This window comes from Schistocerca cancellata, chromosome 9 (genome assembly GCF_023864275.1).
Source record: "Schistocerca cancellata isolate TAMUIC-IGC-003103 chromosome 9, iqSchCanc2.1, whole genome shotgun sequence".
Taxonomy (NCBI): Eukaryota; Metazoa; Arthropoda; class Insecta; order Orthoptera; family Acrididae; genus Schistocerca; species Schistocerca cancellata.
This window is the reverse complement of record NC_064634.1, coordinates 413,257,291-413,276,457: the sequence shown is the minus strand read 5'-3', so window position 1 is coordinate 413,276,457 and position 19,167 is coordinate 413,257,291.

The window sequence follows — 19,167 nt, the reverse complement described above, 5'->3', positions numbered from 1 at the left end:
TCGAGACAGATTTCCAGAACGAAGGTGTCCCGACGGGAAGACGTTCGAAGCAATTGATCGGTGTCTTAGGGAGCACGGAACATTCCAGCCTATGACTCGCGACTGGGGAAGACCTACAACGAAGAGGACACCTGCAATGGACGAGGCAATTCTTCGTGCAGTTGACGATAACTCTAATGTCAGCGTCAGAGAAGTTGCTGCTGTACAAGGTAACGTTGACCACGTCACTGTATGAAAAGTGCTACGGGAGAGCCAGTTGTTTCCGTACCATGTACAGCGTGTGCAGGCGCTATCAGCAGCTGATTTGCCTCCACGGGTACACTTCTGTGAATGGTTCATCCAACAATGTGTCAATCCTCATTTCAGTGCAAATGTTCTCTTTACGGATGAGGCTTCATTCCAATGTGATCAAATTGTAAATTTTCACAATCAACATGTGTGGGCTGACGAGAATCCGCAAGCAATTTTGCAATCACGTCATCAACACAGATTTTCTGTGAACGTTTGGGCAGGCATTGTTGGTGATGTCTTGATTGGGCCCCATGTTCTTCCACCTACGCTCAATGGAGCACGTTATCATGATTTCATACGGGAAACTCTACCTGTGCTGCTAGAACATGTGCCTTTACAAGTACGACACAACATGTGGTTCATGCACGATGGAGCTCCTGCACATTTCAGTCGAAGTGTTCGTACGCTTCTCAACAACAGATTCGGTGACCGATGGATTGGTAGGGGCGGACCAATTCCATGGCCTCCACGCTCTCCTGACCTCAACCCTCTTGACTTTCATTTATGGGGGTATTTGAAAGCTCTTGTCTACGTAACCCCGGTACCAAATGTAGAGACTTCTCGTGCTCGTATTGTGGACGGCTGTGATACAATACGCCATCCTCCAGGGCTGCATCAGCCCATCAGAGATTACATGCGACGGAGGGTGGATGCATGTATCCTCGCTAACGGAGGACATTTTGAACATTTCCTGTAACAAAGTGTTTGAAGCCACGCTGGTACGTCCTGTTGCTGTGTGTTTCCATTCCATGATTAATGTGATTTGAAGAGAAGTAATAAAATGAGCTCTAACATGGAAAGTAAGCATTTCCGGATACATGTCCACATAACATATTTTCTTTCTCTGTGTGTGAGGAATGTTTCCTGAAAGTTTGGCCATACCTTTTTGTAACACCCTGTATATCTCTGATACTTGACAAAAGTGTCTATACATTTATCTTCATGGCTATGTACAGGAATATGGTAATCTTATTAGGCGCAGACTGAAACTTGACTATAGACGGGTGCAAACAAATGTAAAACTCGTAAAGACTGGTACAGACTAATGCAGACTGGTACAGACTGGTGCAGACAAATGCAGACTCACTAATCGGAGGTCTGTACACTCGTTATAATACCTCGCGCGTTCATGTATCATTTCGCGAGTGTGATCCGCGAGGAGAAAAAAGTTCTATGTTAGCAGCAATCTGATTGGCTGTGTTACATATTAATACGCGGATCAGCGGAAGCAGAATTTGGTCCATCTCTACGGCAGCGCCATCTCGTAGTGCGGAGACGGACGAGCGTTGCGCCTGCGCTGTTGTGGCAAAGTTGTGTACGCGCTGACTATGTGGAACTATGTACACAACACTAACAAATGCGGACAAGAGACAAACGAGCAAGCTGGGGACATACCAATTTTTCATTTTCTGTACAATGTACTCTTTCACATATTTCATTATTCATGTTTTCTCATTTCACCATAAACAGATTTCATGACTACCGTTCACGATTGTTCACTATCTCCTAACACACTGAAACAATGTACGACAAAAGAGATTATTCGGATAGTTAAGCGAGACAAAAATTTAAAATGTGATACGGTAGCAGGTACACGAAAACAGTAAGAACACAAAGGCTAGGTGGAAGGGATGAAAGTGGAAGCCACCTGATAGAATTTCCCACAGAGCATAATGTGATCATCGCCAGCACCCTGCTTAAGAATCACGAAAGAATAATACATATTTGGAACAGTTTTCGAAACCATATTTTAAATTGTAAGGCATTTCCTGGTGCAGACGCAAACCTGACTGAAGACTGTCAATAGCAAGAAAAGCGTTCTGAAAAAGAAAGTTTGTTCACACCGAATATAAATGCTAATGGTTGGATTCTATTTTACAAAGGTATTTGTGTGGAGTGCAGTCTTGTATGTAAGTGAAACGTGGACGATGAACAGTTCTGTCAAGAAGACAATGGACGCTTTCAAAATGTGGTGACTCATAAGAATGCTGAACATTAGATACGAGGATCGTGTGACTAAAGAAGAGGTACGGAATTAAATAGAGGAGGAAGAGGAAATTACGGCACAACTTTGACAACAATAGGGGTTAGTTGACAGGACGTATTATGGGGCGTCAAAGAGTGAGGACAAAGGGGTTGGGTGATACTATTCTGATAATAATCGTCTGTTGAAATACTATTCTACTATTTTATCTATTAATGTAAGCAGTGAATTTACTCTTCCATGCACTCCTCCACAAAACATTTAAACCAAAACTGAAATCAGCTGAACACCAAATCTTTCAACCACTGTCTGACAACTATTGGATTCACTTTCAACTTTGTATAACTATCACTGGCTAGCCACACTCACATACAGATATAAGGAGAAAAAAAAATAAACGAACATTAGTTTTCAGCACATAATTCTGCAGGTTAGCAACATGTACACAAACAAACCAGACAGGAACGGACGTGAGGTGAACACACTGTAGTTACGACTTCAAATCAGAGTTTTCGGTAAAACGTCAACTGCTAGTGACAGAAGAAAAAAGAGTGAACATGAAAGTGTGCTTATGTTCCATAATCTAAGTTTTAGTTCAACCTCCAGCATGTGACCAGGTGAGGGGAAACGTATATGTCCGCCAAAAACTCGATTCACTGTAAGTAATCAGTCGTGCACATAAAAAAAGATGTGAACTGTTTTGTAATCTGCAAGTATCACATATCAAAACAAAACTGAATCATTCTAGATTCCATCAAAGATGCCTTAAAGTAAAAGGCGAACCCGTCTTGAATCAGTAAAGTACACTGGATAAAGAAAAAAAAGTTTGTTACTTACCAAAGGAAATAATCAATAGATGTAGATATTTAGTAAATTACATCTTATGACATACCAGCAAATTAGTTTCGGTTTAACTTCTCATTCCACATGCTATTAAATGCTGTTTAAAAAATTCATCTATCCCTTCTGAAAAACTGTAGTTACTTTCATATCTCGGTAGATAAACAGATTTAGGATATTTATCATGCGACGAAATACATGACTTTTCACAAGTTATCGTTTGCAAAAAAACACGTTTCGATTTCTTGAACCGTTTACGAAATTTGTGGTTGATACAGCCACATGGTTTACGACGAGCTGGACGAAGTACCGATCGCGTCGCGAGCGACCCGCGCGCGGTCACCGCGCAGCCCGTCCGCCGACATAAACTTCAATATCTCGAGAACGGTGATAGCTATCGACCTGCTCTCAGCTTTAAAAACAATTTCGATATGTTGGCTAAATTTCATACGCAATAATGTATGACCTAAAATGAACTGTACGCGAAGTTCACGCAATGCGTTTTTACCTCTGCAAACTCATTAAAATTTCGTGTAAAGGTTTACGTAAATGCGGTACAGCAAGTAACCACGACGAATAACGAAAATAAATTCGGTTCTTTATCGAGAGAAGATATCAGGCTATAACATGCCCAAGAATCAAATTTTTCTACCGAATAGTTTCCTTGGAATCGGATGATAAGTATTTCATAGCTGCCGCCGCGTCCGCGCCAGTGGTTCAGCGAAAGTTCTTGTGGCCCCGGGGTTGCGTATCTGACGTCACGCTCAGCGCGTTCTGTGATTGGCGGCGCGCACCTGGGGCGCGTCACGCGGCAGCTGAAGCGGTTCGACATGGTCAAACCGCGACGCAGAGCCCGCCGCGCTGTGCCGCTGACGCCGTTTCCATGGCAACCACGCCGCTGACGCGCGGTTTTGACGCGCGGCAGCCCTAGTGGGAACCGGCCTTAACCGACTGCCCGCTGCTCCGTCCGCGACTGCTGCTCCGTCGCGACTGCACTGCTGGTGCGTCGCCCACTCACTTCAGACACACGACGGCGGAAATACAGGCTCGGACCCAACCATGCACAGGAAACACGCCCACTGGCAAAACGACATCCCTGCACCAGGAAAGGACCGAGCCAAGCTCCACAAGATTTTAACGGAAGGAGCCCAGAAGCGCTCGGAAAACCAGTTATACCACAGCGTCGCAGCTCGCACCAGCCAGACTGATGTCGTGGGTTGACTCCTGTTGCTCTCGTGTCGACCGCGAAGACACTACCTCTCTCTATACGGCGCGGCCCACTGGACTCACGTGCCGACCTCACATGCGCCGACGCTCAAGGCGGACACGTCATCTCGTGTCTCAGTACGCGACCGACCAACCGATCGATCCAACCGCCAATGACCATAGCTTGAGAAAACTCGAGCAGACTGGCGGCCTAACGCACAGAGTCAGATGCAGGAACTAAACCCCGACCGGGCAACCACTCGCTAAGTTCTCTTACTCTCATTCTGCCAGCTTTAAGGTTGATCCGAACGGCAGACATACTAGCACTCCAAACGACCGACAGACACTAACTGCCTAACTAATGCCGACGAGAGATAAACTAGCAAGCTGGGGACGAGAGACTAACCCAGACTGACACCGACTCACTGACTGACTAGCGAGCCCATAGCGCCCCTTAAATGCACGTGAACAGGCAACCTTTCCCACCAGAGGGAGACACCAAAGCTGCGATTGCCACAACGGTGCCACCGCCAGAAACGGAGGGCAACTGCTTCACACTACGCGCAGCGGCGCGCTGTTCAAAACAGCAATTTTTACCACGGCTCAGGCCGCACTGTTTTTCCACGAAATAAGCGAAATGTCATAGGAAAGTGGAAATTAGATGTTAGGATTTGTACGCAAGCATGAAGTGCGTGAAGGTAGTACACTCATCGCTGAATTACAGTTCCACATTTGCTTGGCATTGTTTCAAAACGTTCCACATACGTCAGTTCACGCTTTTCCCTGACTTCTCATTGCAATTCAAGACGAAATTTATAAGGAATGATCAAAAAGTTTCCGTTTGAGGGCGTTGCTGCAGCGTATATGCAACGCAGCACGACTCCGGTTCCCGCATATGAGAACTGACATTTAAGCAAGGTATTAATCTGACAGTCGTGTCTTCCTGCGTGCGGTAAATACGAAACGCGAACTATGGCGACGTTATTGCCAAATGCGTTCGAAGAGGACCAACGTGATATTATTTTATTCTTGGCTGCCGAAGGTCAACACCGGTATACATCCAAAGGCGAATGAGTAATGTGCATGGGGCAGCATGTCTGTCGATAACAACCGTTGTGGAACGGTGCACCAAGTTCCGTGCTGATGCTGGTTGATAGCGCACGGCCCCATTTTCCCCATGCGATTTTTTGGTCCCTTAAGATTGCTGTCTAACGAGGATGTGAAGTGGGCAGTTACGACTCTTCACGCAGCAGGACACGGTGTTTTGCCAAAGCGATATCTTCAACCTGCTGTGTCGGTGGGATAGTAGCCTCAATGCTCACTGAGATTTTGCCTGATCAGCGTACTAATTTTGGACTGTAAGTCCTTCGAACGAAAAGTTTTTGGTCACCCCTTACAAAAGCGCAACACTAACTACTGACGCCCAACATAAGCTAAAGCACGGCTACACTTTATACCTTATTTATGAGCAACTACAGACATTTACGTCAGTCACTGTTTCGCATTTCAGCAACTGCTATTTCTCATGGTATTTCCTGATGTCTCCAGTGATACATGTGAAGCACTCCACGGATTTTATGAACTCAGACGTAATAAAAACAACGACAATAAAATATGATTAATTAAAAATAAAATATGCATACGACCTGTGACATACGCTACTGGATGCGTGATTTCCTGTCAGAAAGGTCACAGTTGGTAACAACTGACGCAAAGACGTGTAAAACAGAACTAATCTCTGGTGTCCCCCAAGGAAGTGATTTAGGCACTCTGTATCAGATGATCAAAATGAATAGCAAAACGATTCAGACAAGATATATGTATGGTGGAAAAAGCGAAAATTGACTCCAAATCACGCAAAGTGTGAGGTCATCCACATGAGCACTAAAAGGAATCCGCTAAATTTCAGTTACAAGATAAATCACACAAATGTAAAGGCTGTAAACTTAACTAAATACTTAGGGATTACATTTACGAATAACTTAAACTGGAACGATCCATAGATAATGTCATGGGGAAAGCAAATCAAAGACTGCGATTTATTGGCAAGACACCTAGAAACTGTAAGACATTTGCTAAAAACTGCTTACACTGCCCTTCTCTCTCTCCCCCCCCCCCCCCCCTGTTCTGGAGTACTGGTGCGTGGCGTAGGATTCGCATCAGATAGGACTGACGGAGTGCATTGAAAAAGTTTAAAGAATGCTACTCGTTTTGTATTACCGCAAAATACAAGAAAGAGGGTCGCGGATATGATATACTAATTAGGGTGGCAGAGTGTGAAAATATTTTGCTGTCGCGCTCCTGCATAGGGAGAAATGATCATCATAAGAAAATAAGAAAATCAGAGATTTAAGTGTTCGTTTTTCCAGCACTCTTTTCGATAGTGGAAAAGTGGACAGCCATATTAATGGTGGTTCGATGAATCCTCTGATAGGCACTTAATTGTGAATTGTAGGGTATTCTTGTAGATGTAGATGTAGATATAGATGTTGAGATAAAACTTGCTATATAGCTTGTTAGAGGCCAGATAGCTTGGCCAGAGTAAACCTTTTAATTTATCATCAAAAATCTCTAAAATAACAGAGACACATTAACGTTAACGAAAGCAACGCATTATGGTCAGATTTTTCTTACATTTATAATTTTAATCATCATAATAAACGGAGGCGACTGTTGTATCTTGAGGATAGTATACCTAGGAAAACATGATGTCTCGTGATTGGTTTCTCAATCTAGCGACCAATTTTGGAATCACATGAACGCATGCACGCTAAAGATCAACATAAGCAGTTTCTGGCATTCCCTACTGTTTTTGTTGTAGCGAAACACGAGGTTGTGTTTTGAGCAGCGTTCGTATATATTTTTAGGTCTGCACATATAAGTGCTGCATAATATACACTCCTGGAAATGGAAAACAGAACACATTGACACCTGTGTGTGAGACCCACCATACTTGCTCCGGACACTGCGAGAGGGCTGTACAAGCAATGATCACACGCACGGCACAGCGGACACACCAGGAACCGCGGTGCCGGCCGTCGAATGGCGCTAGCTGTGCAGCATTTGTGCACCGCCGCCGTCAGTGTCAGCCAGTTTGCCGTGGCATACGGAGCTCCATCGCAGTCTTTAACACTGGTAGCATGCCGCGACAGCGTGGACGTGAACCGTATGTGCAGCTGACGGACTTTGAGCGAGGGCGTATAGTGGGCATGCGGGAGGCCGGATGGGGGGTGGTGGTTAGTGTTTAACGTCCCGTCGACAACGAGGTCATTAGAGACGGAGCGCAAGCTCGGGTTAGGGAAGGATTGGGAAGGAAATCGGCCGTGCCCTTTCAAAGGAACCATCCCGGCATTTGCCTGAAACGATTTAGGGAAATCACGGAAAACCTAAATCAGGATGGCCGGAGACGGGATTGAACCGTCGTCCTCCCGAATGCGAGTCCAGTGTGCTAACCACTGCGCCACCTCGCTCGGTATAGGGAGGCCGGATGGACGTACCGCCGAATTGCTCAACACGTGGGGCGTGAGGTCTCCACAGTACATCGATGTTGTCGCCAGTGGTCGGCGGAAGGTGCACGTGCCCGTCGACCTGGGACCGGACCGCAGCGACGCACGGATGCACGCCAAGACCGTAGGATCCTACGCAGTGCCGTAGGGGACCGCACCGCCACTTCCCAGCAAATTAGGGACACTGTTGCTCCTGGGGTATCGGCGAGGACCATTCGCAACCGTCTCCATGAAGCTGGGCTACGGTCCCGCACACCGTTAGGCCGTCTTCCGCTCACGCCCCAACATCGTGCAGCCCGCCTCCAGTGGTGTCGCGACAGGCGTGAATGGAGGGACGAATGGAGACGTGTCGTCTTCAGCGATGAGAGTCGCTTCTGCCTTGGTGCCAATGATGGTCGTACGCGTGTTTGGCGCCGTGCAGATGAGCGCCACAATCAGGACTGCATACGACCGAGGCACACAGGGCCAACACCCGGCATCATGGTGTGGGGAGCGATCTCCTACACTGGCCGTACACCACTGGTGATCGTCGAGGGGACACTGAATAGTGCATGGTACATCCAAACCGTCATCGAACCCATCGTTCTACCATTCCTAGACCGGCAAGGGAACTTGCTGTTCCAACAGGACAATGCACGTCCGCATGTATCCCGTGCCACCCAACGTGCTCTAGAAGGTGTAAGTCAACTACCCTGGCCAGCAAAATCTCCGGATCTGTCCCCCATTGAGCATGTTTGGGACTGGATGAAGCGTCGTCTCACGCGGTCTGCACGTCCAGCACGAACGCTGGTCCAACTGAGGCGCCAGGTGGAAATGGCATGGCAAGCCGTTCCACAGGACTACATCCAGCATCTCTACGATCGTCTCCATGGGAGAATAGCAGCCTGCATTGCTGCGAAAGGTGGATATACACTGTACTAGTGCCGACATTGTGCATGCTCTGTTGCCTGTGTCTATGTGCCTGTGGTTCTGTCAGTGTGATCATGTGATGTATCTGACCCCAGGAATGTGTCAATAAAGTTTCCCCTTTCTGGGACAATGAATTCACGGTGTTCTTATTTCAATTTCCAGGAGTGTATTAAAGCTGTTTGGAAGATTTGTTAATCCTTTACTTACATAATTTTATTGTGTGGAAAGTTCTATAATTTTTTTTAAAACTAGGTATACACTGATCAGCCAGAACATTATGACCATCGACCTACTATCGATATAAACCCGTTGAGGCTATAGCAGCGTCATCTGGAGAGGAATGACTGCTAGGCACACACACGCACGTTAAATGTGTCAGAAAGCGTGCTGTCCGTGTGTAAAATGGGAAACGCGATGTATCTGCGTTTGACTGAGGGCAGATTATGATGGCCTGGAGGCTCGGCACGAGCATTTCGGGAACTGGACGACTTGTCGAGTGTTCGAGGTGTGCTGTGGTGAATGTCTTCAAACCGCGGTCATTATAGACGTCGGGCGTCACAGGCTGGGGAGACTGGCAAAGGAGAACAACGGCGAAATGTGGCGCAACAAACACCATACTTCAATGCTGGGCAGAGTACAGGAGTGTCTGAACACTCGGTGCGCCAAATACTCTTAACGATGGGCCTCCGCCGCCGCCGACCCGTGATTGTGCCTGTGTTAACACCAGGATTGAAATGGGCATGTGACCCACGGCATTGGACGCTGGCGCAGTAGCAGAGTGCTGCATGGTCTGATGACTCCCGGTACCTTCTCCATCATGCCGACGGGAGGCCAGCTCCTTGACACCTGTATTGTGTAACGGAGTCAAGCTGGTGGCGGCTCCATTACGCTCTTCGGAGCATTCATGGATCCAGAGGAGCTCGTGCAAGGCACCACGACTGCCGAGGAATACAGGGTGATTCAAAAAGAATACCACAACTTTAAAAATGTGTATTTAATGAAAGAAACATAATATAACCTTCTGTTATACATCATTACAAAGAGTATTTAAAAAGGTTTTTTTTCACCCAAAAACAAGTTCAGAGATGTTCAATATGGCCCTCTCCAGACACTCGAGCAATATCAACCCGATACTCCAACTCGTTCCACACTCTCTGTAGCATATCAGGCGTAACAGTTTGGATAGCTGCTGTTATTTCTCGTTTCAAATCATCAATGGTGGCTGGGAGAGGTTGCCGAAACACCATATCATTAACATACCCCCATAAGAAAAAATCGCGGGGGGTAAGATCAGGGCTTCTTGGAGGCCAGTGTATGAAGTGCTCTGTCACGGGCTGCCTGGCGGCCGATCCATCGCCTCGGATACTTGACGTTCAGGTAGTTACGGACAGATAAGTGCCAATGTGGTGGCGCTCCATCCTGCTGAAATATGAATTGTTGTGCTTGTTGTTCGAGCTGAGGGAACAGCCAATTCTCTAACATCTCCAGATACTGTAGTCCAGTTACAGTAGCACCTTCGAAGAAAAAGGGACCAAAAACTTTATTGGTTGAAATGGCACAGAAAACGTTCACCTTAGGCGAGTCACGTTCATACTGAGTTGTTTCCCGCAGATTCTCAGTGCCCCATATACAGACATTGTGACGGTTGACTTTCCCGTTAGTGTGGAAAGTTGCTTCATCACTAAACACAATCTTTGAAACATTGCTTGAACTAATTTCAGACGATAAGGTTTCATAACTAACCTTTTTCGTAGGACTCTCCATACAGTTGATTGTGGAATTTGCAGCTCTCTGCTAGCTCTGCGAGTCGATTTTCCTGGGCTGCGAACAAATGCTTGCTGGATGCGTGATACATTTTCATCACTCGTTCTCGGCCGTCCAGAACTTTTCCCTTTGCACAAACACCCATTCTCTGTAAACTGTTTATACCAATGTTTAATACACCACCTATCAGGAGGTTTAACACCATACTTCGTTCGAAATGCACGCTGAACAACTGTCGTCGATTCACTTCTGCCATACTCAATAACACAAAAAGCTTTCTGTTGAGCGGTCGCCATCTTAGCATCAACTGACGCTGACGCCTAGTCAACAGCGCCTCAAGCGAACAAATGTACAACTAAATGAAACTTTATAGCTCCCTTAATTCGCCGACAGATAGTGCTTAGCTCTGCCTTTTGTCGTTGCAGAGTTTTAAATTCCTAAAGTTGTGGTATTTTTTTGAATCACCCTGTATTGTACACTGGTTGCAGACCACGTACACACCTACATGACGATAATGTTTCCCAATTCTAGTGGCATTCTTCAACAAGATAATGTGCGACGTCACAAGGCCAGGAGATGATGCAGAGGTTCGAGGAACACAGTTCCGTGTTCCCCATGAAGTTCTGATCCCCAGTTCGCCAGGTCTGTACCCGATCTAACACATCTGGGACGTGATTGAGCGTGGCGTCAGAGTTCATCGCCGCCCTCCCCGGAATTTACGGAGGTTGTGTGACTTGTGTATGCAGATGTGATCTCAACTCCCTCCAGCGACCTACAAGAGCCTCATTGATTCCTCGACCCGTCACGTCGCCACTGCTATCTGTGCCAAAGGACATACCTGCTATTTGGTAGGTGGTCAAAATGTTCTGGCTGATCAATGTATAAGGTGTTTACAGTTAACCGTACTTTGTCGGTTGTGCAACATCTTGTACTTGGAAATGGAAAACTGCTTTTAAGATTGTACATGTGATATTAGTGAATGAACTTTTAATGTCTTAACAATTGTATCTACTTTGAAAACTGAAATTTGTGTTCGTTTCAATAGTTTCTGTTCCACAATGTATTTAACTCGGATATGGTTTTAGCTAATACTTTTACTTAATGTAATTTCATTTAAAGATTTTTGGTGTAAAGTAAATCAATAATGTAACAGGGAGACTATTAGATAGAGTATTGGCAAATATTTCTCGACTGCAACGCTTTTAAATTTCAATAGAATATTTGTTCCTATGTACACGATCACGTTGTTTGTAACTTGGAACATACCAAGAAGAAATGCAGATGACAAACGTCTATTCATTGGACAAATATATTATACTAGGACTGACATGTGATTACATTTTCACGCAATCTGGGTGCATAGATCCTGAGAAATCAGTATCCAGAACAACCATCTCTGGGCGTAATAACGGCCTTGATACGCCTGGGCATTGAGTTAAACAGAGCTTGGATGGCGTGTACAGGTACAGCTGCCCATGCAGCTTCATCACGATACCATAGTTCATCAAGAGTAGTGACTGGCGTATTGTGACGAGCCAATTGCTGGGCCACCATTGGCCAGACGTTTTCAATTGGTCAGAGATCTGGAGAATGTGCTGTCCAGGGCAGGAGTCGAACATTTTCTGTATCCAGAAAGGCCCGTACAGGATCTGCAACATGCGGTCGTGCATTATCCTGCTGAAATGTAGGGTTTCGTAGGGCTCGAATGAAGGGTACAGCCATGGGTCGTAAAACTTTTGAAATGCAACGTCCACTGTTCAAAGTACCGTCAATGCGAACAAGAGGTGACCGAGACGTGTAACCAATGGCACCCCGTACCATCATGGCGGAAGATAGGCCAGTATGACGATGACGAATACATGCTTCCAATGTGCGTTCACCACGATGTCGCCAACACGGATGCGACCATCTTGATGCTGTGAGCAGAACCTGGATTAATCCGAAAAAATGACGTTTAGCCATTCGTGCACCCAGGTTCGTCGTTGAGTACACCATCGCAAGCGCTCATGTCTGTGATGCAGCGTCAAGGGTAACCGCAGCCATGGTCTCCGAGCTGATAGTCCATGCTGCTGCAAACGTCGTCGAACTGTTCGTGCAGATGGTTGGTGCCCATGTTCTCACATGGATATGTAATGTACTGACAATAATCTCGCTGTTACAACGTCTAGTACTTTCGAAGCTCATAAGTTTCGTTCTGACTTCTTGAGCCCTGGTAACTAAAGTGAGCCTTAGGTTTATACGACATTTATCATTTTAATATAAACCATTCAATATATTGTGCAGGTTACATGTCCACCTGTGTACCGAATACAGCTTATTCATGTAATTGTGCATCACATCACTTCCTTATAAGCATGAATAAAGGCAGTCGGAAAGACCTTTATTTCATGACTTACGAAAAGATTGTGATAGGAGGGAGTCTGGTTTAAAGCCTGATCGATGTCATTAGTGACGGAGCAAGAGTTCGGAATATTTCAAGGATGGAGAATGAAATCAGTGATGCCCTTTTAATGGAATCATCCCGGCATTTGGCTGGAGAAATTTAGGGGAATAACGGAAAACCTACATCTGGATTGACTGACGCGGATTTGAACCGTCGTCCACCTAGATGCGAGTCGTGTGTGCTAAACACTGCGCCACTCCGATCAATAAATAAATAAAAAAAAAGAGAATGTGATTCAGTACCACATCTACGCTCATTATCGAAAGTACGATCGTACCGGATGTTTTTTTGGTCATCAGTCTACTGACTGGTTTGATGCAGCCCGCCACGAATTCCTTTCCTGTGCTAACCTTGACACGTCCCCTTTGAAAAATTATATACGACTGTGCTTAAACTGACACACAATATTTTTTGGCGCAACGCAATCTGACTTTCAGAAATCCCTACAAAGGAATGGCCCTGACTAACATTAACCTGTACCTTTCACAAATCACTTACCTCACCAAAAATCTTCGTTTCTCGAACTACTGCAATACAGCGAGCGCCACTACTGCCAGCTAAATAAAAGATTCAAACTACTGAAGGCACTAACTACTGATGGGCATAGTTAGCAAATGAAAGATTTTAATAGAGAACAAACAATGTATTTACCTTAATAATCATAATATATTTGCCATCCAGTCTTACAAATTTCAAGTCTCCGCCATTTCTCTCCCCACATCCACCACTGCTGGCGGCTCACCTCCAACTGCGCAATGCTACGCGCTGTTCACATCCAGCTGCCGCTGCCCAACACTACAATGGCTGACAATAATGCAAACTAGCCACAGACTGCACACAGCACAGCCAGTGATTTTCATACAGAGCGCTACGTGGCGGTGGCGTTACGAATGTAAGAACCTAAACAGCCTACTTACATAGCCCCCATGCTCCCCACAAAAAAATTTTACGAATTGTTTTGGGCACTGGGCAATATATATTTGTTAAAATTTTTCATAATCGTAATTACAATAACAAAGAAATCAAATGCACACACTTATTGATACAATGTTGGTCAAAAGCTAAAATTTTCTCACAGTCCATAACGATAGTCCTGATCATTCATCATAATAGTAATTACAGTTTTTTTCACAAAGTCTCATCAGTAAAAGAAATTGCACACAGAAGTAGTGGATTTCCATGCAGTCTTGAAGAAGTAGTGTTGTCCTTCCAACGGAAAGACAGTGCTGACTCTTGACATGCAGACAGGTAATGGGCCACCACAGAGCAAACCCACTGCAGAGTCAGTCGAAGTTGATGAATATTGGTAGGTAGGTCGTCACAGAGTAGACCCACTGTAGTCCTGGTAGAGATTACGGTATTGGTGGGCCACCAGAGGTGCAGACCCACTGCAGTCCTTGTAGAAATAATGGTACTGGTGAGTGAGCAGAGGTTTAGACCCACTGTAGTCCTTGTAGAAATAATGGTATTGTTGGGTCATCAAAGATGCAGACCCACTGTTGTCCTTGTAGAGATGGCCAGCAGCCATCTGTTGTGACTGTGCAGGTGCACAATCACCATTGAAGAGTCTTGCGGACAATATAGCAAGTCCATAAACCAACACTTGTGCACTCACAAACTTTTTGGAATTGTCCTTAGAACCAGCATTGCTGTTATCCAGTCCCTTGCTGAATCATTAACACACGTGCAAACACTATCAGTCCCTACTTCTCACATATTGTCCATATACTATGACCAACAGAAACATGTGCAGTGAAATGGAACTTACAAGTTAATAATATGATGAACTGGTGTCAATTACAATTTTATAACATAAGAATACAATTACAAAGGTACAAAATACATCAATAAAGAACATAACAATACAGATAACATTTGTGGTACAGGCTTTACAAAAGAATCGAACTAACATATATATCAGTGTTACAGGAATTATGACATAAGTAAATACATAAAAGATCAGAATAACTTTTGAAACATCAACTTTACACATGAGCATTAAAACAAAACAGAATAAATAATGTCTAAATATCTTTACAAAGAATATAACATATTATCAGAAAAATTCTACAACATAGCTCTCATCAGCTAAACACATAAAGACAGGAAAAAGAGAAATAAACAAGGGTACATAAACACATAGTGGGATAACACAAGGAAAAGACAGGTTTTGTTTTATTGCAGTATTTTGCAAACAAAACTTTCTTTGCTTCTTGGAGATCTCCCTTCATTCATCATTATTCCCAAAAAGTCCTATCTATACCTCCTTCCCGTGATCTATTCATATTTCTTTCAGAATAATTATTTCTGATTGTACAATACTCATTTTGGACCAAATCTTTTTCATATAACTTCGAAATGCATTCTTTACCTATTCTCCATAGTCAGTTTCTTATATAGTCTACCCCTCTTAAGCTAACTTAAATCTACTGAGCTCAGATGCTAAACTAAGGGATGAGGCAATGCAGCAGCACGAAACAATTAACGCAAACAGCAATGACAAAAAAATGCAGATTTGCGAAGCAAGCGTCATTATAGAAATTAGCAAAGCAATTGCAATATTACAACTAATATAAGGCAATGTGCAGCAAACAATAAAAATAAATCAGAAGTAAAACTGGCTTAACATAGTAATACAAAGTGAAATTTAGTAGCACTATGCCTGGCAAACAGCAGCAGTAAATGCTATAACTTATACGTAAGCATGACAAAGCTCAATCAGAAAAAATAGTACGCTAAAGACAACAATGCAGGTAAAGGAAATGTATAATCACATCTTAATGTCTATGTAATTTAAGTGGTGCACCACAACTATTTCTACAAAATAAATTACCAAGTACTTGAAAAGAAAATTATATATGCAGTTACTGTTATTAGTCCCTTCTTATTGTTCTTTCCATTCCAAGAGCTCCTTTTTCGAAGAATATGGGTCATAAAATAATTATTTAATAGATCTGTTGACAGAAAGTGTTCACATTAGCAAATGCATTTAATTTAATTTTATAAAACCAATACTGCAACATAGCTGGAAACCAGATATCAAATGAAATAAGCAATTACGCAAACCAAGGCATAAAAATATCATTCAATAGTCATGTGACATTTCATAAGTTATTAGAAATTCTCTCAACTCTCGTAGGAAGACGCTTGTCATATTCAGGTGTGCAAATGTAAGTATCTTTCCAAGTAATGAGCGTGTCGTATTTGTGATGCTTTCTACAAAGGAATGTCAATAGCGAGAGCAATGGCCTCCTTTTTTTTCTCCACTTGTGCCTCAGAAAGGCACACGCTAATAGCTTTTTCTCCAGGCGACTGGCACACCTGGGCGCCACCTGGGTCACTTCGCTTCCTTACCGAAATATTTACGACAGCAGTTTGCGCTACAGTGACAGTCTCATATAAAAAAATTTCAGAAGTCGAGAATTTGCATTACGAATGTGTAGAAACAAAATCCTATAAATATAACAGCGTCCAAAAACTTTTCTGCCGGCATTGTGATACATTACGCATATACACACATTTCATAACTCTTAAAGTACGATTCTTGGTTTCCAACATCCTTTTTCACAAGTCAGAGTCCCTAACCACTATTCATTACTCCTTACCTTATTACACATTACATTATTATTACATATTACATTATTACACATTCGTCGACACGTCAATCTTGCGACGACACTTCAATATTTCATCATAATAAATACATAGCATAATCAAACTCCTCATATAGCATCAGCTTATTGATCATAAACATACCGCAACAGCATAATACACATAGTCATCGTAATAATGACATCATAACACCCCAGTCAACTCTCAAAATCGTCGTAGGTTCCTCCAATAATTTCAAAACCTAAAAAAATTCTCTGCTCATGTCAAAAGTGCCATCTGCAGCAAACGTACTTTAAAACTCGTAATCCCATACCAAATATATCATTCAAAGCTCACATAATATCACAATGGGTCCGAAAAAATATGAACAGTTCACAAAGTACAGATAAAATACAATTTCATAAGTGGGAAGTTATCCAACTGTGTAATTGCGTAAACATCTGTCACTCACGTAGTAAATAAAAAATGTTTGTTTCTCTGTTAAATGATCAGATAGCTGAGTAATTTATGTGTTAGAGGAATATGGTACCGATGTGTTAAGTTGTATAAGCAAATACCATGTTAGCTAGGGCTCCTTGTGCTTGCCAAACACATGGTACACAAAGTAAGCGTGTACCCCCCTGAGGATTAATGTAATTATACCCTCAGGTGTTACAGATTACAAGAATGGAATGAAATGTATTACGGAAAACCTTTGTATCATTGTACTTCAAATATCTTTAAAAATAAATGATTTAAGTACAAAATTAATCACTCAAATACGTGTCCTGTAGCGCTAAATGTGTGTTTTGCTGTAAGATAATCTCTGTGGAAGTGTCATAGTTATTGTCCTCCGAAAGCTAATTTCTGCAGAAGTCAATGTACTTACCTCATGATAAACAAAAGTGAAATGCTTTGCGTATAGATATCTTAGTTATTATGCTTATTGTTGTGATGAAGAAATTACTGTGCTGTAACATATTGTTGTGCTACGGAAAAGGCTGTCTCATTGTAGCTATACCACAAAAGTTACTACTAAAACATGTTTTACTTTCCAGAATAATTCAGAAAAACTGTGCAGATATAAAACAGAAACACTTCAAAACCAACATTGTAAATTGTCACTCATTAGTAGCGTCGTGATAAAATCGTGTAGCTGTCACATAAACTAACCACTGTGTCGTCTGTTCACTATAACAATACATTCGCAATATCTGTTTAAAAATGTTCCCTAGGTTCTAGGTTGGATATTTAACTTCAAACATTGTTGCATGATAACAGTTTCTAAAGCATACTAGTAACGTGAAGTGAAACGTTTTATGACAAAGACGAAGTTAAAAAGCAGATTATCTTTCAATAAATGGTTTTACATGTGAAATGGGGTGTAACCCTTTGCTCTTCCTAGTATGCAGAATTTCAACTTTAACGCAATTATCATGTGGTATACGTCGGTAAGGAATCTTGGAATTTTTCTCAAGGTTAGCGTCTATGTTATTTTCCTCTGAGCCATCCGGCGCACGCGGCAGCCTGCGGTGCGAGTCATTGGCTGTTCCTTTGTTGGTGCGCGTCGTTACTGGGATTAGGAGACCTAACTTCTACAAATTCGCCTTGCCGAGAAGGCCCTGCCCTGTTTGAAGCTCGCCAGTTCTGATGGAATTCAGATCTGTCGTTTTGTCGGTAGTTTACATAGTTTCTTGTTTGTCGCTTATGTGGTGGAGAATTTCTCCCGGAATCGTAACTGCGCACTGAACTGTTGTGTCTGAAGTTATTCTGTCTCCCTTGATAATAATTGTTTTTGTTACCATATTGTCTGTTTCTATGGTTGTCTCTGTCACATTCATTACAATGGAAAAGCGATCTTTCTCTATAACTATTACTCTGCCATCGGTTGTCATATGGATGGTGTCTGTTTTAGTCACGATTTACGTTGTAAGAATAGGCTTGTCGTGGCCAGTTATCGTTTCTGTCGTTACGGAATTGTGACGGATGTGACCTGTAGTGATTGTTTTCCTGTTTTCGCGTTCCGCGATTTCCACGATTGTCAGTGTCAATTTCCAGTTCTTGTAACAGTCCCTGAAAAGCTTCAATGTCGTCTTTGCAACGTCCTGAAAAAATAATATGTCGTAAATGTGCAGGCAATTTGATTAAGCAAATGTGGATGAGTTCTGAAGGCCTGTATGGGTTTGAAAGATTTTGATCCTTATCAACATGTCTTCAAAATATGTGACAAAACTGGAAAATTCAGATTGTTCAAAGCGTTTCATCATCATGATGCTATGTTTTACTCGGTCTTGTGTAGCTTGAGACCAATATGCTGAGAGGAATGCATGGTAAAATTCTCCTTCACTGTGACAATCGTGAATGACCGATCGCATTCTTACAGCTGGTTCATTCTCCAAGTAGCCACACATAAATTCTAACCTGTGCTCCAATGACCAGTTGGGAGGAAAACAATGAGAGAATTGATGGAGCCACGCTTGTGGATGAATGTCGTTGGCAGAATTCTTAAACGTTTTGAATTTACGTGTAGTAATGAACAGCTTAAAGTCAAAATCATCGGGTCAGCGAGTAGCATATTGGTAATCGTTACGTCGTGTTGGCGGTTCCATCTCAAAATTCGGTGTACCTTGCCA